This window comes from Phaseolus vulgaris, chromosome 7 (genome assembly GCF_000499845.2).
Source record: "Phaseolus vulgaris cultivar G19833 chromosome 7, P. vulgaris v2.0, whole genome shotgun sequence".
Taxonomy (NCBI): domain Eukaryota; kingdom Viridiplantae; phylum Streptophyta; class Magnoliopsida; order Fabales; family Fabaceae; genus Phaseolus; species Phaseolus vulgaris.
In genome coordinates, this window is record NC_023753.2 from 10,338,071 (window position 1) to 10,347,874 (window position 9,804).

Consider the following 9,804-nt stretch of genomic DNA (forward strand, 5'->3'; position numbering starts at 1 on the left):
GTTTGTTGAATATCCTGAATGTGTAGATTCATGTGAGATCTATGTGATTGACTTATGTTGAGATTTGAAGATGATTCGAATAATTGAGAAATTGATCAATGTAATTTGATTTTCTTTTTTGATTTAATCGTATATATTATAAAATTTTATTTTTACTATCTTATCCTTGATTTTCTTGCTTTGTTGTGAACTGTAATGACTATACTATGCACACAAACTGATGATCATACAGGTATCGAAGGATCTAGAGGGCTTTAGGATTTTTTTGAAACTTATATTTTGTAAATATGTGTATTTCTATAAGCTCTAATAATGTATTAGAATGTTTTTGAAAAATTCTAAACTTGTATAGAAATATATAAAACATATATTGTAATAGTTAGATGTATTTTTGAGATGTTACAATATTCATTATATGAATTTTTATATAATAAAATATATACAAACTAAATCAAAAGATTATACAAAGAGAGTGGATTTAAAAAACATATGATGATTTTTTAGATTAATTATTGAAATAAATAAAATTTTAAAAAATTATTGAAATTAGTAAGTTGTGTCACATTATGAAGAAATCGTACTATAACTTGTAATTAGATAATTTTAACTAAAATTATGTCACCTTTATATAATTTTAATATTAATTAAAACTTAATTACACCCTAGTTATGTTTTTTTTTATCAGCAATAAATAAATGGGAACCACTTCAGGGGTGGTCCAACCCTTATACATAAAGAGCTAGCACCTTACCATCCTCCAACCAAGGAACACCTTCCAACTTAAATAAGGAACAACCAAACCAAACTCAAGAAAGCATTAAACAACCAGCCTCATACAATCCACTGGGTTCATAACTCAGTTGGGGTACGTAAAGGAATTACACCCTAGTTATGTTAAACTGATATAATTTACCTATTTTAATAATTTTATAGAATTTTATGTATTTTAGTTGTAACACCCCATAATTTACATATAACTATTACAATAAAAGTTCTACCTATTTCTATATAAACTTGGAGTTTTTCAAAACATTTCTAATATATGATTAAGATTTATAGAAATACAAATATTTACATATCCATAACTCAAAATAAAACTCTGAAACCTCTAAGGCTCTCCTGCACCTGTATGGTCATCTGCTCGTGTACATAATATAGTCATCGCAGTTCAAACACAGCAAGAAAAACAAGGGTAAGCTAGTGAAAATAGAATTTTATAATATACACACTTAAATCCAAAGAGAAAACCAAATTACATGATCAATTATTCAATTTTCTTCAAATCTCAACAATAAAACAATCACATGGATCTACACATCCAAAATATTCAACAAACAATGTCTTCTAGAAGACCCGTATTAAGTAAGTCCTACCAGCGACTAACACCTGATCCAAAGATTACCAGCGAATCCAACAGAAAGGATCAAGGTAAGTTCAATACAACCCAAGTCGTGCATCTCATATGTCACGATGTGCATGAACTCCCCCATCAGCTTTTCACCACTTGATATCTTAGTCTATGTGACTTAGATCATCAGTGAAGCTCGGAGATATTTGTTACCACATAGGCATCAATACTTAATACACAACAAACATCAGTCCATACATTATCCCAAATGTATGAATTCAATTCCATACCATTCTGTCATACAATATCATTCAAAAAGTGATCCACAATATTTAAAAGTCTATTTAACATAAAAAAAATAACACTTTAATACTAAATCATCAAAACCTAATATTTCCACAAATTTAAATAATATATAAACAAACAACCCAATATATATAAACACACTACATCCCTGCAAGAGAAATTGAATATTGAGACCACGTCCCTTCCACATCCAGATCTTCTAGCCTAGGGTTCTATTAAAAATTAAATTTAGCTTATCTTCCCTTAATTGCTTGTTTTCCAAACAACTTCTAGATTTTATTTTCCACAGTCTGGATAAGCTTCAAGATTTACGGGCCTAATGCAAGTTATCCAAACAAAACAAAAATTCAGTATATAGTAGAATAAGTTGAGAGGATTAAACTTCTCAACTGACCCCACCAAGATTGATGACTAGATCCTAAGGAAAAACAGAGAACAAAGGATCTCTAGAGCAAAAATGAACTTACTCTGTTTGAAAATCTGATCGGGTAGAAATGTTCCTTAACTCTCCAGCTACAACGTGGTCCGATCAGATTCTAAAATAGATGAGGTTTGGAGTGAGAAATTAAGAGAGAAGATAGAAGGCATAGATGGAGAGAGAAAGAAAGGGAAGTTTCGTGCGTGAAGGGGAGGGGCTTGGCTTCTCTGCAACTTTATTCTTCTTCTTTCTTTCTTCTTCTTTTTTTATTTATTTTTTTTAAATGTTCTTACATTATCTCTAACTACAAAAATTTTTGTCCTCGAAAATGAACTTACCAATATAGAGATTAGGGTATGATGCTCGTATCTCCTCTTCAATTTCCCAAGTGGAATCTCCAGAGATGAGATCCCACAATACTTTCACCATGGGAATACTCCTTCCACAAAGTTGTTTCACTTGTGAATCTAAATTCTGATTGGCTTCACTTTAAATGACATATTTTCTTTCACCTGGATGGAATCAGACTCTAGAATGTGGCTAGGATTAGGTACATACTTTCTTAGTTGGGATACATGGAAAATATTGTGAATATTAGCTAAAGGAGGAGGCAAAGCAATTTCATAAGCCACAGGGCCTATTCTCCTGAGAATTTTATAAGGTCTTATGAACTTAGGAGTCAATTTCTTGGATTTGAGTGCTCTTCCTACACCAATGAACGGTGTAAATCTCAAAAAGACATGCTCACCCGTAGAGAATTCTAAAGGTCTTCTTCTTTGATCTGCATAATATTTTTGCCTGCTGAGAGATGTTTTCAATCTTTCCTGAATCATTTTTACTTTCTCATTGGTTTGTTGTATTAATTCTGGTCCAATTAACACACTCTCACCATCCTGAAACCAGCACAGAGGTGTCCTGCACTTTCTTCCGTACAATGCCTCAAAATGAGCCCTTCCTATGCTTGCTTGGTAACTATTATTGTAGGTGAACTCTACCAATGGTAGAATTTCACCCCAACTGCCCAAATGATCTAACACACAAGTCCTAAGCAAATCCTCTAAGGACTGGATAGTTCTCTCTGATTGTCCATCAGTCTGAGGATGGTATGTTGAACTAAGTCTGAGTTTAGTCCCCAAAGCTTCTTGAAGTGTTTGCCAGAATCTGGAGGTGAATCTAGGATCTCTATTTGAAACTATGTTGGAGGGTACACCATACAATCTGACTATTTCATCTATGTAAATTTGGGCCAACTTCCGCATAGAGATTCTCAAGTCTATAGGTAGGAAGTGTGTCGTCTTTGTCAACCTGTCCACTATGACCCAAACAGAGTCATGCTTCCTCAAAGTACGTGGTAAGTGGGTAACAAAATCCATTGAGATACTGTCCCACTTCCACACTGGAATGTCTAACTAAGTTAACTTGCTTCCAGGTCGTTGATGTTCAATCTTTGATTTCTGACAAGTCAAGCAAGCAGCTACAAACTTAGCTACATCATTCTTCATGTCATGCCACCAATAAGACTTCTTGAGATCTTGATACATCTTGGTCATTCCTGGATGTAAACTGAGTTTGTTTTTATGACCTTCAAATAACACTGTTTGCTTTAGTTCATTATCCTCTGGTATGCATATTCTATTTTTGAATCTCAAAATACCATCCACTCCCAAAGAGAAGTCTTTAGCTTTGTCAGTATTTAATAAGCCCATGAAGTTCTTCAATTTTGAATCTTTCAACTGCTTCTCCTCCACCTTCTCTAGAAACTCATTAGTTATAACAAGTGTATTACAACTAATGCAATTTGAAGACATGGAAACCTCCAATTCATACTCCTGAAATCTTCAATCAATGCTAGCTCTCTAATCATAAGCGACGACATTTGTATCTTTTTACGACTCAACGCATCTGCAACAACATTTGCCTTCCCAAGATGGTATATTAGCTGAAAATCATAGTCCTTTAAAAACTCGATCCACCTCCTCTGCCTCATATTAAGCTCCTTCTGATCAAACAAATACCTCAAGCTTTTATGATCACTAAACACATCAAAACTAATTCCATAAAGAAAATGTCTCCATATTTTTAAAGCAAAGACAACTGCTGCCAATTCTATATCATGAGTTGGATAATTTCTTTCATGCACCTTTAACTGACGAGAAGCGTAGGCAACAACTTTCTTATTCTGCATAAGAACACAACCCAATCTCTGTTAGGAAGCATCACAGAAAACTTCAAAAGACTGATTGGTATCAAGGATTGTCAATACATGAGCATTAGTCAACCTTCTTTTCAACTCTTCAAAGCTTCTCTCACATTGTTCAGTCCATGCAAAAGGATGATCCTTTCTAGTCAATTGGGTCAAATGAGCCACTATTTTAGAAAAGCCTTCTATAAATCTCCTATAATATCCTGCTAACCCGACAAAGCTTCTAATTTCTGTAACTGTTTTAGGACGTTCCCACTGAAGTACAACTTCCACTTTAGAAGGATCTACTGATATTACATGTGCAGAGATAACATATCCTAAAAATTGTATTTCTGACATCCAAAAGTCACATTTTGAAAGTTTAACATATAACTATTTTTCTCTCAAAATGTTCAGGACGGTTCTAAGATGTTCTGCATGTTCTTCCCTTGTACGAGAATAGATCAAGATGTCATCTATGAACACTACCACAAACTTATCAAGAAAAGGTCTGAATATCCTATTCATATAATCCATGAAAATAGCTGGAGCATTGGTCACACCAAATGGCATAACCAAAAATTCATAGTGACCATACCTTGATCTAAAAGCAGTCTTCTGAACATCTTTCACTTTCACTAAAATTTGGTGATAACCTGAGCGCATATCTATCTTAGAAAAGACAACTGCCCCATGCAACTGATCCATTAGGTCATCAATTCTAGGAAGAAGATATTTATTCTTTATTTTTAACTTGTTTAATTGTCTATAATCTATGCATAGACGTGACGAATCATCCTTTTTCTTCACTAATAGCACTGGAGCTCCCCATGGAGAAACACTAGGTCGAATGAATTGCTTCTCCAATAAGTCTTCTAGTTGTTTCTTCAATTCAGCTAACTTTGCTAGTGCCATTCGGTATGGAGAAATTGACACAGGGCCTGCTCCGGGAATCAAGTCTATTGCAAACTCTATCTCTCTTTTAGGTGGAAGTCCAGGAATCTCATCAGGAAATACATCCATAAACTCCTGAACTACAAACATATATTTTTGTACTTTATCAGTAACTATAGAACAAGCCAAGAGGATAAAACATTTTGCACCTTCTTGTATCTATCTCTCAAAATGATGAGCTGAGATAACTTGCATTCCTTCTAATCTAGGAAAAATTAGCTTCTTCTGACCACAATCTATAAGGATATGATTAGCAGACAACCAATCCATTCCCAATATAACCTCCAAATCTTTTAGAGGTATACAAATCTTGTTAATCTTATATCTCTGCCCATCTATAATTACTTAACACTCAGCACACATGGAAGAAGTTACTATAATACCTTTTGTTGGTGTAGATACCACCAACTCGAATTCTAATTCTCGGACTGACAACTTAAGTTTCTTAGCACAATCAAAAGATATAAAAGAATGGGTTGCCCCAGAATTAAACAATACAGATAACTGTGTTCCAAGGATAGAACAAATACCTCTAACAAGGCTATCAGACTGTGAAGCTTCAGCTCCACTAATAGCAAAAACTCTGCCATCAGCTTTGGGTTTTTTATTACTATTTTGTTGTACTTGCTGCAGTCCACCAGAATTTGAAGCTCCCAAGTGGACACGACAGTCTTTTGTTGCATGACCATACCTGTGACATCTATCACATGACACAGTTGACACTGAATGAGGGCAAAATCTAACAACATGTGGCCCACCGCATATAAAACATTTGAAACTAGGTGGTGAGTGAGAACTGGGTCTTTCGCTGCTATAAGATTGAGGTCTGAAATAATGTTTCTTTTTATCTTCATATTTAGTCATGCTTTTAGAAGGTCCTCCCACTTGAGGCTTAGCAAGTCTGCTACTATTTTTCAAACTTTCCACTACTTTTGCTTTCTTCACTAGAGCAGGGAAATCTCTAATGGACATAGGAATCGCCACTTTTTTAAGTTCTTGCTTCAACCCAAACTCAAATTTTATACATCTCCAAGCCTCAACCATGGTCTGGGTGTAGAATCTAGCTAGGTGTTTGAACCTAGTAACATATTCAGTGACTGAAAGATTTCCTTATTCCAGCTGCATGAATTCAATTTCTTTCGCATACCTGACACTATCAGGAAAATACTCCTCCAGGAATCTTACTTTGAAGTTCTCCCAAGTGGCATCTTCTCCTTTGTCTTCCATCATTTGCTTCATGCCTATCCACCAAAACTCAACTTCTTCAATAAGCATATAGATGACATAAGATAACTTTCTCTCTTCAAGGCATTGAGCAGCTTCAAAGATTCTTTCTATGTCTCTCACCCACTGGTCTGCTCTATCTGGATTTACCTTGCCATTAAATTTGGGTGGATTGTGTCTCAGAAAATCCTCCAGACTAAAGGTAAGGGGTTGTTAATGAAGTTGAGAGGCTTCTGCTGCTAATCTAGTGTTTCTAATTGATGAAGGGCGGCTTGATGCTGTTGTGCCATAATAACACTCTGTTGTTGCAAGGCTATTGCCATCATCCCTATTGCCCGAGATAAGTTGGGCATATCTACTAGTGGAGGAAGAGTAGGTGGTCTACGTGCCATCTACTAAGCACAAAAAGAATTGGATTAAAAATTACTAAAATTTTTCAACTACATCTTTAAGACAAATTAACTTCAAAGAAATAATCATACGAAACAGGTAAAAATCAATCAAAACTTATCTCTAAAATGTACTTTAGATATTTAGAATTAAGATAGAAAATAATCTTGATCCATGAGTGTGCACCCTCACCACTCTATCAAGATTCTTTTCATCTTTATTCATAACAATTAACTTGACTCGAACACAAACAAGATTTCAAGAAAAACAACTTTGTGAAACATCTTATTAGAAACTTTTAACTAAGTCTTGAGGCTAGACTTAAACAAAAATCTACATGTAGGAGAAACAAAATAAACCCACTACCATCAGATTATCCTAAGGATGAACCGCTCTGATACCATTAAATGTAACATCCCAAAAATACATCTAACTATTTAAATACACGTTCTACATATTTCTATACAAACTTAGAGTTTTTCAAAATATTTCTATTACAAGATGATGACTTATAGAAATTAAAATATTTACATATCCATAACTCAAAATGAAACTCTAAAACCTTTAAGGCTCTCCTGCACCTGTATGGTCATCTGCTCGTGTACATAGTACAATCATCGCAGTTCAAACACAACACGAAAAATAAGGGTATGCCAGTGAAAATAAAATTTTATAATATACGCAATTAAATTAAAAGAGAAAATCAAATTACATGGTCAATTTCTCAATTATTCAATTTTCTTCAAATTCCAACAATCACATAGATCTCACATGGATCTACACATCCATAATATTCAACAAACCACCTCTTCCGGAAGACTCGTATTAAGTAAGTCCTACCAGTGACTAACACCTAATCCAAAGATTACCAGCGAATCCAACAGAAAGGATCAGGGTAAGTTTAATACAACCCAAGCCGTGCATCTCATATGTCACAGTGTGCATGAACTCTCTTCAGCTTCTCACCAATTGATATATTAGTCTATGTGACTTAGATCATCAGTGAAGCTCGGAGATCTCTGTTACCACATAGGCATCAATACTTAATACACGTCAAACATCAGTCCATACATTATCCCAAATGTATGAATTCAATTCCACACCATTTCATTATACAATATCATTCCAAACACGATCCACAACATTCAAAAGCGTAATTAACATAAAAAAACAACACTTAAATATTAAACTATCAAAATATAATATTTTTACAAATTTAAATAATATATAAACAAATAACACAATATATAAACACACAACATCCTTCCAAGAGAAATTGAATATTGGGACCACATCCCTTCCGCATTCAGATCTTTTATCCTAGGATGCTATTAAAAATTAAATTTAGCTTCCCTTACCTTAATTGCTTGCTTTCCAAGCAACTTCTAGAATTTTATTCCCACAGTCTGGATAAGCTTCAAGATTTACGGGCCTAAAGCAAGTTATCCAAACAAAACAAAAATTCAGTATACAGTAGAATAAAATGAGAGGATTAATCTTATCAATAGACTCCACCAAGATTGATGACTAAATTCTAAGGAAAAACAAAGAACAAAGGATATTTAGAGTAAAAATGAACTTACTCTGTTTGGAAATCAGATCGGGTAGAAATGTTCCTTAACTCGCCAACTACAACGTAGTCCAATCAAATTCTAAAATAGATGAAGATTATGAGAGAAAATTAAGAGAGGGGGAGAGAAGAGAATATGGAGAGAGAGAAAGGGAGATAAGGAAGAAAGAAAAAAAGGGTGCGTGAAGGGGGAGGGTTCTGTTTTGTTTTTTAAAAAAAGGCGTTGTTACATATTTGAAATAATATTTTTGTCTTTTTGAATTCATGTAACATGTAATTTTTGTTTCTCTCTTTTTTTTTCTTTTTATCATATCTCAATCTTTCTGAATCCAATCACATATATTAGATTTTCAAGAAGAGTATCTTTCTATTTACTCTACAAATTTATTGATCTCAAATTTTTCTTTTGATATTGTTATTAATTTTGTGAAGATAATTGAGAAAAAATATTGTCTCAATTTCATATTGAAATTTTGTTATGTTTGAATACTTTGTTCTTGGTATATAGATTTTGAGTGCTTATTTTGTTTCAGTGAATTTTTTTTGGAATAAGGAACTACAGGCAAGGGAAAATATTTATGTTTTTTTATATAATCTTAAGATATATGATTTGGTCACAATATTTCGGTTTCTATGTAAGGATTACTTGAATGTTGAATTGAAATGAGTGACGATGTTTGAAATTTTTTTGGATTGTATTGATCATTTTGAATGTATTGAGAGTTGTACTTATTAAACTTGTTTTGGATAAAACTTTGAAAATAGGTTTATTTGGTTTCATGATGATGTTTTGATATTTTTGCTTAAGCAAGTCAATTATCACTCAAATAGAAATAACATTACAACTTAACATTGCATTCAATCTTGAGTACAACATTGAAAATCAACCATCTCTGCCCAATTTTCGCTTAAGCTAAAATATGTCTGCTCGAGAAAACCCATTCTCTCTCGAGCTAAAAGAATTTTTATTTATTTTTCTTTCTTTTTCTGTTCTTCTTATCTCTTTAATGGATTGTATATGAATGTTTATTTTAAATGTGGAATGAATATTAAGTTGTAAATTTAATTGATTTTGTGCTATTGTAAACTATTGTTTGATTAGTGTATTAAGTATTGACATTTATGTTGTAATAAATATTCTTTTATCCCCTTATTTTACTGATAATCTGAGTCACATAAACTAAGATATCAGGTGCTGAGAAGCTGACGAAGAAGTTATTGCACACAGTTACATACATGGATGCACGAATTGGGTTGCATTGAAATAATCCTGGGAGTTTGCACATCGTAATATATGTCGATATATGACTTGTGTTGTAATGAACTTATCATAATCCATTCTTATAGGTTTGCTGGTAAATCTAAGTTTTGTTTATTGGATCAGACATTAACATCTGGTAAAATATACTTAA